Source organism: Cucurbita maxima, unplaced genomic scaffold (assembly GCF_002738345.1).
Source record: "Cucurbita maxima cultivar Rimu unplaced genomic scaffold, Cmax_1.0 Cma_Scf00015, whole genome shotgun sequence".
NCBI classification, from domain to species: Eukaryota; Viridiplantae; Streptophyta; class Magnoliopsida; order Cucurbitales; family Cucurbitaceae; genus Cucurbita; species Cucurbita maxima.
Window position 1 is genome coordinate 673,286 of NW_019272031.1, and position 21,998 is coordinate 695,283.

The 21,998-nt window shown below is 34.5% G+C and overlaps 1 pseudogene; it reads left to right on the forward strand.

The window, feature by feature from the left end:
- Positions 1–268: 268 nt before the first annotated feature.
- Positions 269–1,551, forward strand: LOC111489921 (annotated as a pseudogene).
- Positions 1,552–21,998: the final 20,447 nt, after the last annotated feature.

The window sequence follows — 21,998 nt, forward strand, 5'->3', positions numbered from 1 at the left end:
ACGAAAGTCGGAACTGGATTGCTTTTCCTAAAAAATGGTTTATGAAATCTTGTGTTAACTAACAATATGTTTTCAAAGGTCGTTGTAGTGGTACAGTGGTGAGAATTTCCGCTTACCACTTTAATTATTATGTTCTAGAGGTCATTATAGTACAAGGGTGACAATTCCTACGTGTCACTCAAGCAACAATAACAAGTTTAATCCTGTTGTCTTGAATTGCTTATAAGAGTGAAAACTATCAACACAAACCAACACGGTTTCTTTAAACATGTTTTTTCCTTGCTCGCATGTCTCGTACGATGTAATTTCATACCTAGAATTTGGAGGAACACTGCGGGCACCAAAAACTCTTCCAGGAGATAAGTGGATTATTTTTTCACATATTGATAGATTGACAATATCGGGTGAGGAGTTTTTGATGGCCCAGGAAAGGAAGCTTGGGGAAAGAATGATTGCTATAAACGCATAAATTGTGCCCAACTCCCCATTGTAAGCAATATGCCTTCGACTTTCATTTTCAATCTCGTGCATCTGGTTGTTTTTGAAAGGATCTCTTAGATGCCTTCTCTCATCTTCTAACGTTTATAATTTGGTAAATGTTCTTCCTTTTCTAGAGGATAATCTTTAAACAATCAAGTTTTCAATTTTATTGGGTTCTATTCAAATTTTTTCCTTTATTACTACGACTCTCACAAAATATTATTTGATTATACAAAATATTTAGAGTTTGAGGTTCAACTTCATCACCAATTCAATCGTGACGAGAATAACGTCACTTGATAGCAAGAACTTCCATATGAATGTCCTCGACTGCACAACCTCACATTCCATAATATCAATATAATTGCACTAGAAAACAGTCCCATCACTGATGGAATACACATCGATCGATCAAATAGGATCACGATCACAAAGTCTAAAATTGCAAAAGGAGATGATTGCATTTCTCTTGGAGATGGAAGCAGACAAATTGAAGTCGCCAATGTGACATGCGGGCTAGGTCATGGCATAAGCGTCGAAAGTCTTGGAAGATACACCAACGAAGAACCTGTTGAAGGTGTCCTCATAACTGCACGATGATTAACACCACTAATGGTGTCAGGATCAAAACGTGGTCAGGTTCTACTGCTAGCGGCACCACCACCAATATGCACTTTTTGGACATTATAATGGTCAATGTTGGCAACCCTATTCTAATAGATCAAGAGTATTGTCCGTGGAATCAGTGCAATCGACAGGTATTGATCGCATTCTCAAAGCTTTGATTGATTTTGTCACTATAACTTTCACAAATAAACCATTTACAGAAATTTGTTGTCTCATTTTGATTTTTAGATTCCTTCGAAAATTAAGATTAGTAAAGTGAGCTTCGAGAACATTAGAGGAAGTTTTGCAACTCCCGTGGCAATCAAACTTATTTGCAGCAGTAGCTTCCCATGCGAAGAAGTGAAATTTCGTGACATTGACCTCACTCCCAACGGAATAACAGGTCCTATTACATCCCAATGCACGAATGTGAGACCCATCATCTCAGGAAAAACAGAACCCTAAAATTTGTGCCTCTCCTTATCAACCTCCCCTGAATTGTTCATTGAATTATTCATGGAATTGTTCATTGCCACAGTACTTCAAAATAATAAACAACCTTAATTAAGAGAAGACCGTCTCTATCCATTTGAGGCTCTGTCTTTTGAATTTTTTTTCTTTTACTTTTCGAGATAAATAAGATGGTCGAATGTTTGAAGGAGACTTCGTGTTGGGAACAATGTAATGTCTTTAGTACCCGACATTATAAAATAAAATTGTTTTGTTTCACTCTTATTTTTCATTTTAGATTTGAATTCTAAATGAGATGATGCAACTGTAGGGAAGGATAGTTAAAATATATATATATATTTAACCAACAAAAATATCTACCACCCCTCTCTATTAGTTACTCTAGACAAATCATTTACCATCAGAAATTTCTGAGATAGATTCCTAAGTTGAGATCGGATCTCCTAACAATATTGGTTGGATATCACGGATCCGTCATCATTGTAAAAGAATAATTGACATTAGAGGGGACTAATCCAGTAAGTCGTGTTCTTAAATCTATCTTTTTCGTCAATTGTGTAATTTCAGTTGCAATTTTTAGATTAAAAAATTAAGTGACTAATTATTAACATGTATTCTAGGAATTTACATTTCATATCAAATTATCTACCTATTTATCTCGACCAATTTAAGTTTTATAAAAAATGTCGATAATTTAAGAAAAATTAAATCTCAAAAGAAGCTAAATGTTTTAGGAGGTTACTATACCAGAACTTACCCAAACCGGCCAAAATCCGTGGTAAACAAGGACAAAAAATGACAAAAATTGCAAAAGAGAGAAAATAAAACAGAACTTGGTCTAGATTGATGGTGCTCTATTTCGTGTTTTCAAGTCTTAACATATTTGTTGTTCGTGAGTTGTACTGGGTCGAGTTGAGATATTTGTCTAGACCTAACTCAGTGAGTTGGATCATAAAAATTTTCAACTCGGACAACCCTTTTTAAATAATTAAATCTTTTGAATTCCATGTTTAGAATAATATCTAAGAAATAAAAATGGGAAGGAAGCTTTTTGGAAATGGCCTATGGTGCCCCCATGTTGAAGATTTAGACTAAGATTTAGAATATTCAGCCACTAATTCCCTCGACATTCTCCAACATCCACTATGACATGGCTACATTACCAACTTGTCTTGAATTGCTTATAAGAGTGAAAACTATCCACACAAACCAGCATGGTTTCTTTAAATATGTTTTTTTCCTTGCTCCCATATCTCCTACTATGTAATCTCATACCTAGAATTTGGACCAAGCTTTGTAATCCAAATTTGGCACCTAATGGCCCCGACAATCCCTTTGCATCTTCAATGATATGCTCATATTATTTACTTGTTTTGAATTGCTCCTAAGAATGAAAACTATACCTAAAAATCACATTACCTATTTTGTGTGGCTCAATCATAAGATTCAAAAGTTAAGCGTATTTGGTTTGGGGCAATCTTATGTTAGGCGACCTCTTGAAATTTTCTTAATAAGCATTTCAATAAATATAAAGTAAGCTAAAAAAAAAAAAATTTCAACGTCCTACCCTACACCTTACCCATGTAATTTTTCAAACATTGAAATCAATGTATACTCAATGTATACTCAAAGTCCATCTTGTTATAGAAACTTTATTTTTACAAGGCTACCATTAATTTGGGGCCGAAAGCTTGTTTCCTTCCACGACAAGTGCTTCGTTGGGTTTGGCCAATGCCCAGTTTCATTGAGATTCAACGGTTCATAGGCAAGTGAGAGATATTGCAAGACAACCATTGATGGACAACTTAGCGAAACAATAAATAACATTTAGTTATCAATTTATGTTTGGATTAAGAGAGGGAGATAGATCCCTAACTTCTTTTAGCTCCATCCCAACTTGATTTCTGTTCTTCAATTGGTATTAAATACATAAAAGTTCCAAATCTAAAACCAAATATCATTGCCTCTCACTAGTTTTCAAACAATATACATAAAAAAGAAAAGAAAGCAAAGGCAGCATGAGTAGGATCAAGTCGAGTTTCTTGGTTGCTACAATTTTGACGTTATTACTGTTAGCTTTTACCGTCGATGCGCAATCTAGTGCTGATGTTGTTTTTGATTTGGAAACATATGGTAACATAGTGCCTGGTACTGACATCACGATGGTAAATATACAATATGAACATCAATATTATCACTCTTTGAGTTGATCGATTGTTTGCTAATTTTTGTTACTTGTGAAATGTAGGCTTTAGCAAATGCATGGAAGGATGCATGCATGTCTAGTCGTTCTAGTGCAATTGTTATTCCGGGAGGGATATTTGAAGTAAGGGAAGGGAAGTTTGCAGGATCTTGTAAAAACTGAATTGACTTCCAACTTGGAGGAACACTGCAGGCACCAAAAACTCTTCTGAGAGATAATTCGATTATTTTTACACATATTGATAGGAGGAGGAGTTTTTGATGGCCCAGGAAAGGAAGCTTGGGGAAAGAATGATTGCTATAAATGCATAAATTGTGCCCAACTCCCCATTGTAAGCAATATGCCTTCAACTTTCCTTTTAAATCTCGTGCATCTTGTTGTTTTTGAAAGGGTCACTTAGAATTACTTATAAGAGTGAAAACTATCCACACAAACCAACACGGTTTCTTTAAACAAGTTTTTTCCTTGCTAGCATGTCTCGTACAATGTAATCTCATACATAGAAAATGGTTTATGAAATCTTGTGTTAACAAACAATATGTTTTCAGAGGTCGTTGTAGTGGTACAGTGGTGAGTATTTCTACTTGTTACTCAAGTTATTATAATGCAAAAGTCGTTTTTGTACAAGTGTGAGCATTCCTGCTTGTCATTCGAGTGACCTGAGTTTCCCAACAATAACAAGTGTAATATTGTTTTGACAATTTTAATCGGATTTAAAATTGGATTACTTTTTGTAACGGCGATTGATAAAATTTGTTGTGTTAGCAGATATTATATTTTTCGAAAGTCGTCGTTGTAGAGTAGTGAGTATACCCGTCTGTCACGCGGGTGACCCGAGTTTGATCCCCGCAACGACAATTTTAATTTTTAATTTTCATTTGAATAGTTTTAATTGAATTCAAAATTCCGTAGTGGTGAACCAAATGATTTGGGTTTATTCCCCAATTACGAAATTCAGAATTGGATTCCTTTTTCTCTCATGTGTTAACAAATAATATATTTTTCAGAAGTCAATGTAATACAGTAGTGAGTATTCCCGCTTGTAACTCGAGAGACCTGAGTTTGAAAACCAACAATAATAAGTTTAATTTTCTTTTGTCAATTTTCATCGTATTTAAAATTGGATTACTCGTTCCGAATCTTCGATTGATAAAATCTAGAGCGTTAACAATGGATCACTTTTTCTAAAGACGATTGGAGTGTTAACAAATAATTTATTTTTTATTTGTTGTTGTAGTATAGTGGAGAGTATTCTTGCTTTTCACGCAGGTTACCCGGGTTCGATCCTCATCAACGACAATTTTAATTTTATTTTCGTAGTTTCATCGAAATTTGAAATTGGACACCGGTGAACCTGGTTTCGATCCCCAACAACAACGATTTTAATTTTATTTTGGTAGTTTTAACGGAATTCGAAATTGGAGTGAAAAGAAAGAGTATTATACCTAGCATACCAAGAACATGATGAAGAGCCTACATGTAGGATGCATATTGAGTCTACTATCAGCCTACATGATATCTTCGAAATCACTGACAACCCACATCATCAACATCCTCCTATAGGACAGAGCCGTTGGGCAAGACAATCAAATAAACTATCAAGTGACACATTCTACATGTAGGCGGCTTATTTACATGTACTTACACTCATAAGATCTATAAGAAACAAATATATTATTTTTTTAAAGTTCATAGATTTATTACACACAAATCTTATAAATATTTGTGGTCTATGGTCTAGTGGTTAGGTCATTGGACTTTAAATCCAATAACCTCGGCTTAAATCTTGGTGCAACCTATAAATAGCTTTTGAGGACCTGATTTTCTTCACAAAATTTCTTCATTATATTTTTCTCCCTCTCAAAGATTTGTGCAAGGTCTTAAAAGGGCGTGGTCGTCCTGATTTTCTTCTCAAAATTTCTTCATTATATTTTCTTCCATCTAAAAGATTTGTGCAATGTCTTAACCGAATTTTACATGAAAATAATTTTCTTCAATTGGACACAGTATGAGTCTTCTTAACCTTCGTGGTCTTCTATGGAAATATTCCTTAGAGGTGCAAAGATCGAAAAGATATGTTTCTCTTGACAAATTTGCGTGTAGGCTCAGATTTATTGCCGTGAATTTGAGATTGAGTTCAAAATTTTTTTGCAATATATATTTTCTATGATTAGTGGGCAACTCATTTCCATTTTTAATTTAGTCATTGAATTTGATGAGTTGTGTCTCTTCTATAAAGATTCGATTCTTGTTTATGTCTTTAGAACTTCAACCTTACGTTCTATCGTAGCTTTCTAAGTTCTTTCCATGATCTAGCCAATAAGAATCTTGGCTCTGGGATATGAGGTCATAACATGTGCTCTGATCTAAAAACTTTAGTTCTAAGGTTCACGATTCTAAGTCCTAAAAACTTGGGCCTTGTTCCGTATTCTAATTTTTATTCTTGTCTTGAGCTTAGCCTTGTTCTAAGTTCTTTCCTTAGTTCTTCTTCTATTGCATAAGACATTTCCTCTAATATTTACGGTACGAGAAATGAACGCGGCAATCTGTCTAAGGCTTCATTTGTTTCAAGAGACACAGTTTATTCTTATGTCCAAGGCTTCTTATGCTCCAAGTGACATATTCTGAACCTGCCTCCATGGCTTTATGCATTCCCTGCGATACAACCTAAAACATACATCTAAGGATTCTTACAATCAAAGCGATGAAGTTTGAAACCTGCATCTAAAACTTTTTACGTTTCAAGTGATGTAGTATGTAGACCTATACCAAAGGCTTCATACGTTCTAAGCGGTGTAGTCTGAATACCTATGTTAAAGGTTTCATATGTTCTGAGCGCCATAGTCTGAATACCTACACCCAAGGTTTCATACATTGGAAGCGATTTAGTCTAAAATCTACCTCCAATACTTTTTACCTTCCAAGCACGGCAGTCTGCAAACCTACATCCAAAATTTGTTATGTTTCAAGTGATGTAGTATGAGTCATGAACATATTGTACCAAGCATTCTTCTTTTCTTAATTCATATATGCCTTGTATTGGTCTTTTCCTTGGCTCCTGTGCTTAGAACATTTCATTAGTTTCATGTATTCTTAGGTTCTTAATTATTGAGGCTTAAATCATAAAATACTTTCGGTCTATAGAAATCTCATAAATTAAGAACTCATCATAATAACGGATCTGGATTAGAGTCACAAGGAATATTTCATTTGAACCTTAACTTTTCCCCTAATTTTGTTTTAGTTCTAAAGATCTAAGTAATTTAAACTCCAATCATCTTTTATGTCTTTCATGCATAAAGCTTTATTAAAGTCTTAATTTATTTAAGGGCATGTGAAATTTGAAATATCTAAAGGTAACGTAAAGGCATTTTAGTTATTTTATCTATAAGTCTTGATTTAGCCTTTAAATGTATTCTAACTATTTTGAAACTTTACATAATCCTTGATCATCGTGAAATAAGGTCGATTACAAAATTTCATATTATTTAGAGGTCATTTAGGTCTTGAACAGAAGGCAACCGTCATGAGGGTATTTTGGTCATGTGCATCATTTCTTGGTTTAGCCAATTATCTTTATCAAATGACTACCAAATTTAATATATGCCCTCAACATGTCATATTATCTTCCTTAAAATTTTATGGACAAGAGTGTTCATTTAGTGAATTATTTTTTATGTTACTTGTTTATGAAGAAAAACGCTTGTTCAGGACAACTTATGGTTCTTAGCATTTTACTTTCATATTCCCTTAATTCATGTTTAACTTAACGTTCATACTAGAAATCAAACTGTTCCCATAAGTATTTCTTAAGAAGAGTTCTAGATGACTTTATACCTCATCATTGGTGTTCAGGACCTCCATTTTCGAGCTTTCGATACTTAATGACTTCAAATTTTCTTTGACAAACTCTTTAGAGTGTATAGTTTCTAGATCCATAAATTTTATTTTCAAAGAATGAGTTAGTAACAATGTTAAAATTTAGAAAAAAAAACTAACGGAGTACTCGATTTTAGGCTTGCGTGGCCGCCTCAGTTGAATTGCTCACGCCATTCTTTTCTTCCTTTGAAAGAAAGAAGATACATGTGAACGTTGTGCTGGTGTTTGAAAATAAATAATCATAGCTCTGTTTTGAGAATTTCTCCCCTCAATTTCATGAAACTTAAAGATAGAATTTCAAGGTAGATCTAGGGACTAACTTCTTACCATCAAGTGCAATGTAGCTCAAGTTATAGCTTGTCTAATTTGGTTAAAAATAGGGTTCCTCGTATGGAGTAAACTCACTCGATTATCTAATTTGTTGAAACCATTGAGGTACTTTTAGGCCATGATTTCTTCACGAAAGTTCATCCTTATACTTCCCTCTATGTGTGTGGACTTAATTTTGGATTTCTTCCCTCGGTCTACAACTCAACCCATAACGTGAAAATGATATTTCTTGAGCAGTTAGATACTTACATCGTTAGGCCATGACTCCTTCATGAACAATGTCTATCTTAGTCCCCTAAAGTTTATGGAATCATCAATTTTTGTTGAGAATGGTTATAGGGAGAAAATTGAAACTTACCCCAATTTTTTTCCGAAAATGAATTTCTTAAATTGGGCACTCTCTGGGACATATTGGTCTTTGAGCTCTTCTAAGAAAGTGTTCCTTGGAGGTTCAAAAATTCCATCGGATGGATAAGAAGTGACGATTCGCGTGTAGCCAAGAATTATAAATTCAAGCTTCCTCGAGCGCCTTCAATGGCAGATTGAATTGGGTACATAGGTTAAGTGCATTTTTTGTACTTGATTCTTTTACCATACTTGCTGGTAATCTTATTTAGAACGTGTAGAAACAAGTTTGAATGAAAATTGTTGACTATAGCTTTCAGATTTAGAAAAAATCCAAGAAAGGGGATAAGACAACCCTACTCCTCAACCCAACGTTCCAAGCTTTTGTTGAAGCAAGAACCCTTTAATCAAAGAAATTAACACCTTCTCATATAAAATTCGGATCAACCGAGAGATGGCTAGATTACCTCTTAAGATCAAAGATATTTGGAACCTTGTTCTAAATTGAATCACTCAACAATCGAATTTGATCAAGACGATTGAATGGCTCAGATGCAATCTACCACAAGAATTGCATGAAACTTAGAAATGACAAAATGATGCTCATATTTCCAAGGGTGAAAGTCTCAATTTGAGACCTAAATTTCATTCATCAAATTTGCCTTCTACATAATAATTTGTAGGTATTTATAGTCTCTCCACAAAAGAAACTATCAACTATTCAAACACCCACTAAATTTACTATTAAAATAAGGCTAATGTGTAAAAAATGATCGGAATAGCTCATGTAACGACCCTAAATTTTTACTTATCCTAAAGTTGCAATGCCTTCATTAGTTTTACAAGGGCGCCCTACCTTTATATGAAAAAATGTAGTAGCACGAGACTTGTGCCATGGTCTCAGAGTTCCAATGCCTTTGTCCTGCTTTATATGAAAAATGTAGTAGCACAAGGGGTTTCAAAGTTGCAATGTCTCCATCCTACCTTTATATGAAAAATGTTGCAACGCAAGGGGTCTCAGAGTTGTAATTCCTCTGCCCTGCCTTTATATGAAAAATATAGTAGCACAAGGTTTGTGCCACGATCTCAGAGTTACAATGCTTTCGTCCCCATTACAGGGCGCCTTAAAAAACATTTCTCTTTTCTTGTCTTATGCAAGGCATACCTGATGGTGACAAAGCATCTACGTTGGGACCATGGAACGTGTCAAGCCTACATCGTAGGCTATTCTATACATTGTAAAGTAGTCCACAAAATCTAAATCCTAGAGCTCTGAGACCAATTGTAACGACCCTAAATTATAACTCTTAAAAGAAAACATCATCTATCATATAAATCTCGAAAACATTTAAAATGTCCTCTTCTTAGAAAACACATCACGATCTTACGTGTTTAAATACGAAATACTTAAATTTAGAAAAAATAAAAAATAATTTAAAACCATGAAATGCAAAAAACCTATTCTAACCTAAGACTAGAAATTTAAATATGAGTCTATCCTATTAACTTGAGATCGTCTCTCTCTCTTCATGACCCATTATAAAGGGCCATGCAAATGCAAATGCAAACATTGTTAGAAGAATTTGATTAGGTCAAAAATACTTAAATAAAGTTCATTTCTTTTGGGTAGTTACAGTATTTTTCGTATTTATTTTAACTATTTTGGGTTAGTTTCTATTTTAGTTATTTGTGAAGCTATAAAAGCGAAGTTGAATATTCAATAATATCATCACTTTAAATTCTAATTGTTTATGTTTCTGTCAGAACATAACAATTAGTATCAGAGTTACCACTAGGCTTTGTAGAGCAGTAGTATCAGAGCCACCGCTAGGCTTTGTAGAGTAGCAATTGTTTAGTGATCAAATAGAGAGAGTATGAGTGAAGACAAAACTTTAACGAAGATCCCTCAATTCGATGGTCACTATGATCATTGGAGCGAGCTGATGGAAAATTTACTCAGAGCAAAGGGTTTATAGAGTGCGGTAAAGATTGGTTTCTCAAAGGGTTTATAGAGTGCGGTAAAGATTGGTTTCTCAAAACCAGAGGAAGGAAAATTTTGGTGGAAACAAAAAAGTGAAGAATTCTATTCTTAATGCATTAAGGAGAGAATTTGAGATCCTAGAGATAGAAAGTATCAAAAATTATTTTGCAAGAGAGATGATAATCTCCAACAAGATGAGAAACAATGGAAAAGATATTCCTGACAAAAAAATTTAGAAAAAATTATGCATACCCTAACTAAAAAATTTACTTATGTTATAGTATCTCTTGAGGAATTTAAAGATACTGATAACATGTCCATTGATGAATTAAAAAGTTCCTGAGTGGTGCATGAACAAAAATTTTGAAGATCCAGCATTATTGGAGAGGAGCAAGTTCTAAAAGTTAAAGGTCGAATGAAAATAAGTAACAGAGGAAGAGGAACTTACATGGGCATGAGGATGCGGAAGAGGAAGATCAACTTTCAACAAAGCAACCGTTGAATGTTATAGGCGTCATGACTTAGATCATTTTCAATATGAATGTCCGAAGAAGAATGAGGAATTGAATTATGCAGGGCTAGAAGAAGAGGATGAAATATCATTAATGGCTCATATGGAAAGACATGAAACAAAAAGAAGTGATGCTTGGTTCTTAAATTCTAGTTGCCCACACCATATGTGTGCAAGTGAAGGTATGTTTTCAAGCTTAACAAGACCTTTTCCCAAAATGTCAAGTTTGGAAATAATACAAGTATGAAACTTATGGGAAAGGGTGTAGTAAAATTAATTTTGCATGGGGTTCGTTGGTTCGTTACACTATTAGTAATGTGTATTGGGTACCTGAACTCAAAATTAATCTCTTGAGCGTTGGACAACAACATGAAAAAGGAGTAGTAGTGCGGTTCAAATATGGTGTATGTAGCATTTATTATCCACAAAAAGGAAAAATAGCAGAGTCAATCATGAGCGCAAATCGGCTGCCTCCAAGTTTAAAATACGAGGTAAATTATAGCTCCAAACACCACCTATGAGGCATGTATGAAAGGCAAGCAACATTGGACTCCATTTCTAAAAATGGGTAAATGGAGAGAAACAAAAAAATTGGGTCTTATTCATGCAGATTTATGTGGTCCAATTTCACCAACTTTAAGTGGCCATAAAAAGTACTTGTTGTGGTTTATAGATGATTTTTTAAGGAAGGAATGAAGTTATTTTCTGGTAGAAAAATCAATAACATTTTATCATTTCAAATGTTTCAAAACAATGGTAGAAAAGAAGATTGGAATGCCTATAAAATCTTTAACGACAAATAGAGGAGGAGAATTCAACGATTTTTGCAAACAACATAGAGTGAATAGACAATTGACCACAGCCTACACCCCACAACAAAATGGAGTGGTCGAACGCAAAAATTGCATTGTTATGAATAAGGTAAGAGCTATGTTGACAAATAAGAAAGTGCCTAAAAATTTCTTGACTGAAGGAGTCAGGTGGATGATTTACATTTTGAATCAATCACCCACTCTTGCAGTAAAAGATATGACACCAGAAGAGGCTATGAGCGGAGTGAAACCATTAGTAGATTATTTTCGAGTTTTTGGATGTGTGAACATGTTCATATTTCAGATACCAAGAGAAGCAAACTTGAAAATAAAATGTAACATGTTTTATTTGGAGGCAGCAGTGAATCCAAAGGCTAGAATGATTGATCCAAATACAAATAAAATTATAGTAAGTCGTAATGTAGCTTTCGAAGAAGATCGTAAATGGGATTGGAATTTTTTTTAAGGTGAAACAAAATTGGACTGGGAAAATATTGAAATTGGTAAGAACACAACCGAAGAAGGAGAAATCACGGAGGAAACGACTGAACTGGTTGAATTGAACCAATTGCTAAAAACGAAGAAGGGAAAATCACGGAAGAAACGACTGAACCAGTTGCTAAATTTTTTTTTCGAGTAGCTATTGCATCATGTTTGACAATAAGAGAGGGGAGTAATCGACATCCACCTATATGGTTAGCAGATTATAATTTCGGTAAAGGCTTATCTGAAGAGGATGAAGAAAATATGGCATTGTTGATGATTTCAGATCTAATGAATTTTGAGGAAGCTGTCAAAATCTCAAAATTGGAGATTGCCTATGGATGAGGAAATCAAATCCATTGAAAAAAAATCAAACATAGAACTTGGAGGTTTTATCGGCTAGAGCAATTAAAATAGAAGTGAAATGGATTTAAAAGACCAAGCTAAATGAGTCTTGAGAAGTTGATAAATACAAAGCAAGATTGGTTGTAAAAGGCTACACGCAAGAGCATGGAATTGATTATATGGAAGTGTACGCACTTGTGACAAGAATAGATACGGTGAGAATGATCATTGCTTTTGCAGCCCAAAAAGGTTGGATACTCTATCAGTTAGATGTCAAATAAGTTTTTATATATAGGGAGTTAAAAGAAGATATTTTTATTGAACAACTAAAAGGCTATGAGAAGAAGGGAAGTGAGAAGACAATGAACAAACTCAAAAAGGCTCTTTATGGATTAAAACAAGCACCTAGAACCTGGTTTAGTCGAATAGAATCTTAATTTATCAAGGAAAGATTCAAAAGCATTTTCAGCGAGCAGACACTCTCATCAAGAGGAAGGGAGGTAAAATTCATATTGTAAGCATTTATGATGATGATCTTTTATTTACTGGAGACGATAAAGAATTATTGGAGAAGTTTAAACGTTCCACGAAAAAAAAATTTGATATGATTGACTTAGGTCATATGAGATTTTTTCTTGGAATAGAGGTAAGATTAGATGGTATTTAACATAGAAAATTACAATTCTGTTTGTAATCCCATTGTTCCAGGATAGAAAATTGGCAGAGATGAAAATGGTGCTGTAACTTTGTATAAACAAATAGTGGGAATTTATCTCGCAACTACTCATCCTAATCTCATGTTTGTTGTAAGTTTGATTAGTAGTTTTATGACATGTCCAACCCAACAACATTTTGCAGCAACTAAAAGGGGTTTAAGGTATTTGAAAGGTATGGTAGATTATGGTGTATTTTAAAAAAAATGGAGGAGTTAGTGATTTAATTCAATTTGCTGATAGTGACTATGCCAGAGACATGGAAGATAGCAAAAGTACTTCAGGCTATGTGTTTAGGATGAGTGGAGGAGCAGTAGTTTGGTCTTTTCATAAGCAGCCTATAGTCACCTTATCAACCACAAAAGCTGAGTTTGTTGCTTCTAGTGCCTGTGCATGTCAAGTTGTTTGGATGAGGAGGATACTCAAAGAGATCAATCACTCTCAAATAGAAGAAACAAAGCTAATGTGTGATAATACTTCAATTATTAAGCTATAAAAAAATTCAGTTCTACATAAACGTTCCAAACACATAAGAGTAAGATTTCACTTTCTTTTACATCTTACAAAAAAAAGGAACAGTTAATTTATTATGTTGTGGTACATAAAATCAACTTGCTGATTTGTTAACAAAGCCTCTAAAATTAGAAGCATGTTAGAAGTTGTATGAAGAACTTGGTGTGTAGAGTTTTTCTAACTTGAACTAATTCTTGACAAAGAAGAATAAGTTCAAGACCTGAGATTTTAGAAGAATTTGATTGTCAAAAATAGTTAATAAAATTTCTTTTTTTATATTAGAGTATTTTTAGGTATTTAGATTAAAATTTTGCTAAGATTTGTGGTTAGTTTCTATTGGTTATTTGTAAAGCTATAAAAGTCAATTTCATTATTCAATAATATCTATCACTTAAATTCCAATTGTTTATGTTTCTAGCTTAGTTATTCTTCCGTCAAAACCTAACAAACACATGCAATCATGCTCTTCGGGCATATCTATGTTCTCTAGGGATGGCCTCTAGTCTCAGGCTAATATGGATATATAGTACTTCCCTACACATGACCCACCCGTGCAAGTGTGAATTCCCAGGGGGCTCGCACACCCCTGGACTCTCTCTAATTAAGCTAATCTATAGGACGTCTGGAGGTCAGCAGAACCCCTTGGTATCATGCTCTCCATGAATTCCCTTATTATCATATTATGCACGTCCGCACTCATCGTCTCTGAGGAAGTATTTCTATGCTTATGAACAAACAACATGCATGAGGCCTCTAGTTTCCATCGTGTAATCTCTAATGGCACAACCCTCTAGTCTCATCTCTTTGTTACATTAAGTAACACATGCTCATTGGATATTTATATTAATATCATTTTCACGCTCTTAGGGTTGTGTCCTATGTCGGTCTATCGACATGATGCAATATGACACTCATCATCATATATCATGCTTAATATGAAAAATATCAACATATTAAGACAAGCGTCATGCAATCATCATAATCATCATATTGTCATAAACTGCATCAAGCATATAAAGTACGTCATTCATCGAAATATATATATAACGCACATCATCAAACATCATAACTCATATATGACCATATACTGATACTTCACCATATACTCATATATTATCATATACTAGTATACGATATCTGATGATACAACTCATACATCATCATAACTCATACATCATAAATTGTAATACATACAATTTCTGGCTTATCTTATAGTAAGGTCACTTACATGGTTAGCCTTAGTTGGAGTTCTCCCTAATTATGCTAAACACAAGCTCCAAAAGTCGCTAGGGTTTGTTTCCTATCACATTGTTCGTCACTTTTTGTTCGTATTTCACAATTAAATTGAAAATTCAATTAATAATGTGAAATACGGCTCTAAAACAACCTCAGTTACCTTAATGGAGATCGAAAATAGGTCCGAGAGAGTTGACACAGTGGAAATCAGGCAAAAATTAGAAAATCGAACCGAATAATTGCCACTGCGCCATCCAATCCGCTCAAGCCGAAGGGCTGCTTGCACTGCAACTTGACATGTGCCGACATATGAGCGAGACACGACAACGCAGACATCTCAGGTCAAGGCATGGGTCAAAGTTCTTATTTGGATCGCGATTCATGTTGGCTCGCGGGTCATCGGTTGTAGGTACGCCACTGGGCTTTGGTTCGCGGGCTAGGCCGCTGATGAGTTTGGGCTACTAGGTTGATTATTGGGTTTTGGGTCGAGTTGGGATTGAGCCTCGGGTTTATAGGTTTGTTTCGAGTTGTAGAGTGGGTGCATGTCGTTCGCGGGTCGCAGGCTTGACCAGTCTCTAGCTGCTGGGCCAACGAATTTTGGGTCGCGGGCTTACGTGCTGGGCATCGAGTTTGGATCAAGTCCGACCTAGATCCAACGAATCTTTTCTTCTTCTCTCAACTCCTTGCACGATTTTCTCTCTCCTCTCCGCGACGTTGTTGATGTCTTTTCTTTCTTTTTTCTCTCCCTATCTCCTCTCCTCTTCTCTTCCATGAATATTCGTTGCTTGTAGGCACCTGTAATGACAAATCTTCGATATTTTTAAAACTCAATTTTGATCTCCTTTTTCATGATGGCGATGACAAAAATACAGTGTGGAACGTGTCCTAGACAGTTGACCTTCTCTTCACGACGTGTTTCAAGCATTTTGATGTCAAATCTAACGATTTAAGGTTGTGGGTTTCATTTTGGAACTCGTCGGCGTTCTTGATAATTCCCTCTCTCTCTCTCTCTCAGTTTCTCACTCTCTTCTTCGTTGCAGGTGGTCTGAGTGTCTTGGAGTGGTTGCTAACGTTCATGTGGCGATGGTTGAAGGTCGAGGGAGCATTGTGAGGGGTTGGGGGAACACGACTTTCGCGCATGTCACAAAATTTCCAGCAACTAAATATTTTTTTAAAGTTTCGATTTGTTACCGTGTTAGACTGATGTGATAACCAACTACACTACGCCACTAGATGATTTACAAGTTTTGTTCTATATTATGATATCATGTTATAAAACTCCGAGTAAGAGTAAAAACAAACATAAAATTAGAAATTCAAATCCCTATTCTTTATTTTAGAATTGATGGAATAGTTTTTACATCTTTAATCTTAATATTGGCCGCTAAAAATTTGACTACTTACTAGTGACAACTATACAACTTGAGAAAATGATGTTTGTACCCTTTAGATCGAAGCAAATTAGATAATTGAAAGACATTATGGATTTGAGAGTTCTTTATCGGGAAGAGGATAATAAAGAGTTAATAGCATATACTGGCATGATTATGTAGCTTTCTCTTTGTTTGTCCAGGGGTGTGGATGATGAGAGTATTGAAAAAACTTGGTCTCGTAGGCCAACTACGAGACCCTAAATCAATCATATTTACAAAGGATTCATGGTATAAAAAATTTATGAACTCACGACCTTCTAATCCAAAATTAAACGTGTTAATCCACTGCGCTATGCAACCATTTTTTATATTTTATGCATATAATTTAATATAAATATATATTTTTATACTTTTGCGTTTGAATTCCTACTTATCATATGGGGATGGAAAGTATGTGGATCCGATGCATAACTGTGTATTTACCATCTGTCTTTTAAGTCATTAATTTCATATCGAGAAGCGGTGTTCATTATTAAGCCTACGCCCATTCCTTTCAAGCTTGATTTCACCCTTAGACTCGCTATGTTGTTCGACTGAACTCGTTTTCTTTGTGCTCAATTCGGTCGAAATTGAGATATTTTCCCATTATGATGAGTACAGACCCACATACCATGCCATATCATATAGTTCATATTAGATATATTATACACATATGTCATATCATAACTTTTCAAATTAGACACATAGTTCGCATTTTGCATGTCAATCCTATGATATCATTCCTTCAACATATCATATCTTAACATTTCATATAAGGGTTGTATTTCATGCTAGTTCGTCGTTATGCATGTCAATCATATGATATCATTCATATTAGACACATATGTCATATCATAATGTTTTCTTGCTTCCCGACATAACAATTCCCATCATGCACATATCATATCATATCATATATCATAACAGTCATATAACATATCACGAGTCATGCCTTCAAAATATCATATCTTAACATATCATATAAGGGTTGTATTTCATGCTAGTTCGTCGTTTTGAATGTCAATCATATCATATCATTCATATTAGACACATGTCATATCATAACGTTTTCATGCTTCCACACATAAAAATTCTCATCATGCGCATATCATATCATATCATATCATATATCATAACAGTCACATAACATATCACGAGTCATGCCTTCAACATATCATACCACAAACATATCAATTTACTCAATACAACATAACAATCACATATCATCACATATCAGTTAGCATATAGCACCACGAGCACGTGTCATCATACAACACAAAATTATAACCAAACGATGGTAGTCATGCCTTCAACATATCATATCACAAACATATCAATTCACTCAATACAACATAACAATCACATATCATCACATATCATCACATATCAGTCAGCATATAGCACCACGAGCACGTGTCATCATACAACACAAAATTATAACCAAACGACGGTAGTCATGCCTTCAACATATCATATCACAAACATATCAATTCACTCAATACAACATAACAATCACATATCAGTTAGCGTATAGCACCATGAGCACGTGTCATCATACAACACAAAATTATAACCAAACGATGGTAGGGCCACTTACTTCGTTGGTCCTAGCCAACATTTTTCCTAACCTGAGTATGTTCGTTCCCGTTCCTCTAAACTGCTCCAATTATTGTTGGCTGTCCTTTTCTATGGAAACTGCTCCAATTATTGTCGGTTGTCCTTTTCTATTAGAATAGTCACATCTCGTATCATAATGAAATGTGGATGTGTGTTGCAGGCTTACGCTAAGTATCTGTTTGGGTCGTGGGTGGGAGCATGCACAGATTGGGCCAAGTTTGTTTTCGTGTTTTGGCTAGGTTTTGTCGTGGTTTTGTCATTTTTCTGACTAACGTGATAACCAACTACGTCACACTACCAGATGATTTACAAATTTTGTTCTAGAATTAATTAGAGACTTTATAGGGAGGATATGTGTTCTCCAAATGAAGGTCTAACGTTTTAGCCGATCATAGTTGGAGTCGAACCCACGACCTTCTACATGCTATCATGGAAATCAATGATAACGTGCATGATCAACGCCAGAGCCATTGGGTAGGGCAATCAAACAAACTATCAAGTGACACATCTCTAACCAACCTCATGCCTAATTCAATGGTTCCATACTAGAGTTGAAATGAAAGTGGAAGCTTTGCAGACACTATATTGACTACTATCAGCCTACATGCTAACTTGGAAATAACATCAACTGTTTTGCATTTACTTTAATTATTTTTTTTAGTAAAGCTACTCTACCCATTTTTATTGATGAATAATGCATTTAATAAATAGTAACTATATAAATAAATATCTGATCTTATTACAGTTAGAAGTAACCTAATGAGATTTATTTTAATACAAAATATAATTTTTTCGCGATTGGATAACATAAATTAGTACCCAATAGTTTTCACAAATTTAGTATACAACATTTAATCATCCACTTTCTCCATATATTTATACCCAACCTAAAAAAAAAAAAAAAAAAACTAACATACAAGACTATAAGCAGTGAATGGAAGTATAGGTAGAGGAGTAACCACTTGGGTACTAAAAAAAATATAGATTTTAATCAAATGAAATTGTCTATCCAAATCTTAACATTCTATAATTGTTATTACACCTATTTGTATAAATAATTTTAGTTACATCGGTTTAAAACTAAAAGATAGGATTATAATACTTGCACATGGATTTCGTTAATATCCAAATCAAATAAATGAATGAAATAATAATATATTCAATAAAAAAAAATTATCACAAGTGGGCAATTGGGCTAGTTGTATGATTCTCGCTTAGGGTGCGAGAGGTCTCGAGTTTAATTCTCGGAATGCCCCAAACTTTTTTTTAAACAATGTTCATGTTTATCTTCTCTTATTAATTCTCCTTTCCTAATTGAGGTACCTACATGGAATTGTAGGTAGTAATGCAAAATATGATATAATGACCGATAGATATCAAATCTATGTCTTGACAATCTCTATTTTATTTACATGTACTTAAAAGGTGTGTTCAACTTGACATTGGAGAATAACTTTTAAGTGTATGGTAGCTCGAGTTAGACACCCATATATCATATTTAAGTCATGAAACTCTATCAAATACGAAGCTTGAAACAAAGTCACATAAATCATTTTTAAAATTTAGAGATCTATAAGAAACAAATATGATACTATTATTTTTTAAAGATCATAGATTTATTACACACAAACTTACAAATTTTTGTGGTCTCATGGTTTAGTGGTTCGGACATTGGACTTTGAATCCAATAACTCGAGTTCAAATCTCAGTGGGACCTTTTCCATATTTCTTTGATTACTTAGGCATAATTTTGTTTCTTTAGGCAACCTTATCTAGGACTATTAACTCGATTTCTTCATCAAAAGCGCTCAATTGTTTCCTTACTCCCGAATTTTACATGAAAATAATTTTCTTCAATTGGACTTCCTTGGAGGTGCAAAATTTGGGTGTAGGCTCAGATTTAATGTTGGACTTCCTTGGAGGTGCAAAATTTGGGTGTAGGCTCAGATTTAATGTTCGAGCTTCAACCTTCTTCCTTTAATGACAGGCCAAATTTGGAAGCTCGGTTTGAAATTGAGTTTTATAAAATTTTTGCAATATATATTCTCTATGATTAGTGGGCAACTGAATTCCATTTTGAATTTGATAGTTGGATTTGATGAGTTGTGTCTCTTCTATAAGATACTTGGATTCGATTCTTATTCTTATCATTAGAACGTAGGCTCTTAAGTTCTATCATAGCTTTCTAAGTTCTTTTCATAATCTACCCTAAGAACATTGGCTCTGGGATATGAGGTCTTAACCTGTATTTTGATCTCAAAACTTTAGTTCTAAGTCCGAATAACTTGGGTCTTGATTCGTATTTTAATTTTTATTCTTGTCTTGTGCTTAGTCTTGTTCTAAGTTCTTTCCTTAGTTCTTCTTCTGTTGCATAAGACATTTCCCCTAATATTTACGGTATGAGTAATGAACGCGACAATCTATGTCTAAGGTTTCATTCGTTCCAAGAGACACAGTTTGTTCTTACGTCCAAGGTTTCTTGTGTTCCAAGCGACATAGTCGGAACCTGCCTCCATGACTTTATGCATTCCCTGCAATACAACCTAAAACCTATACCTTAAGGCGTCTCACAATCAAAGCGATATAGTTTGAAACCTGCATCCAACGCTTTTTATGTTTCAAGTGATGTAGTATGTAGACCTACACCAGAGGCTTCATACGTTCTAAGCAGTGTAGTCTGAATACCTACGCTGAAGGCTTCATATGTTCTGAGCGCCATAGTCTGAATACCTACACCCAAGGTTTCATACATCGTAAGCGATTTAGTCTGAAATCTACATCCAATGCTTTTTACCTTTCAAGCACTGCAGTCTGCAAACCTACATCCAAAATTTGTTACGTTTCAAGTGATGTAGTATGAGTCATGAACATATTGTACCATAGGACATGAGGACCTTGGTCCTTTATTCTTGAGTGGTACCAAACATTCTTTTTTTCTTAATTCAAATACACCTTGCATTGGTCTTTTCCTTTGTTCTTGTCCTTAGAACATTCCATTAGTTTCATGAGTTCTTAGGTTCTTAATTCTTGAGGCTTACGTCATAAAATACTTTCTTATGGCCTACATAAATTTCATAAATTAAGAACTCACCATAGTAACGGATACTTTCTTATGGCCTACATAAATTTCATAAATTAAGAACTCACCATAGTAACGGATCTTGACTAGAGTCACAGTCACAAGGATTATTTCCTTTTAAGCCTTAACTGTGATCTAAGTAACTTAAACTCCAATATATAGATCTTTATGTCCTCATGCATAAACTTTTATTAACGTTTTAAGTTATTTAGAGGGGATGTGGACTTTGAAATATCTAAAGGTAACCTAAAGGTGTTTTAGTCATTTTATCTATAAGTCTTGATTTAGCCTCTAAATGTGTTCTAACTATTTTGAAACTTTACATAATCCTTAATCATGTGAAACAAGGTCGATTACAAAATTTCATGTCAATTGGAGGCCATTTAGGTCTTGAACAGAAGGCAACCGTCATGGGGGCATTTTGGTCATTTGCATCATTTCTTGGTTTTGCCAATTATCTTTATCCAATGACTACCAAATTTAATATATGCCCTCAACATGTCATATTATCTTCAGCCTTAAAATTTCATGGACAATGGTGTTGATTTAGTAAATTATTTTTTATGTTACTTGTTTATGAAGAAAAAACGCTCATTCAGGACCTTAACTTATGGTTTTTAGTATTTTTCTTCCATATTCCCTTAATTCATGCTAAAATTAAGGTTCATACTTCCTATATGTATTTCTTAAGAAAAGTTCTAGATGACTTTATACCTCATCATTGGTGTTCAGGACCTCCGTTTTCGAGCTTTCCATACTTGAATGACTCCAAATTTTCTTTCCAAAGAATGAGTCAGGAAGAGTGCTAAAATTTAAAAAAAAAAAAAAAAAAAAAAAGAACTAACGGAGTACTGGATTTTAGGCTTGCGTGGCCGGTTTTGTTGAATCGCCCATGTCATCGTCTTCTTCTTTTGAAAGAAAGAAGATACGTGTGAATCGTTGTGCTGCTGTTTGAAAGTAAATCATCTTAGATATGTTTTGA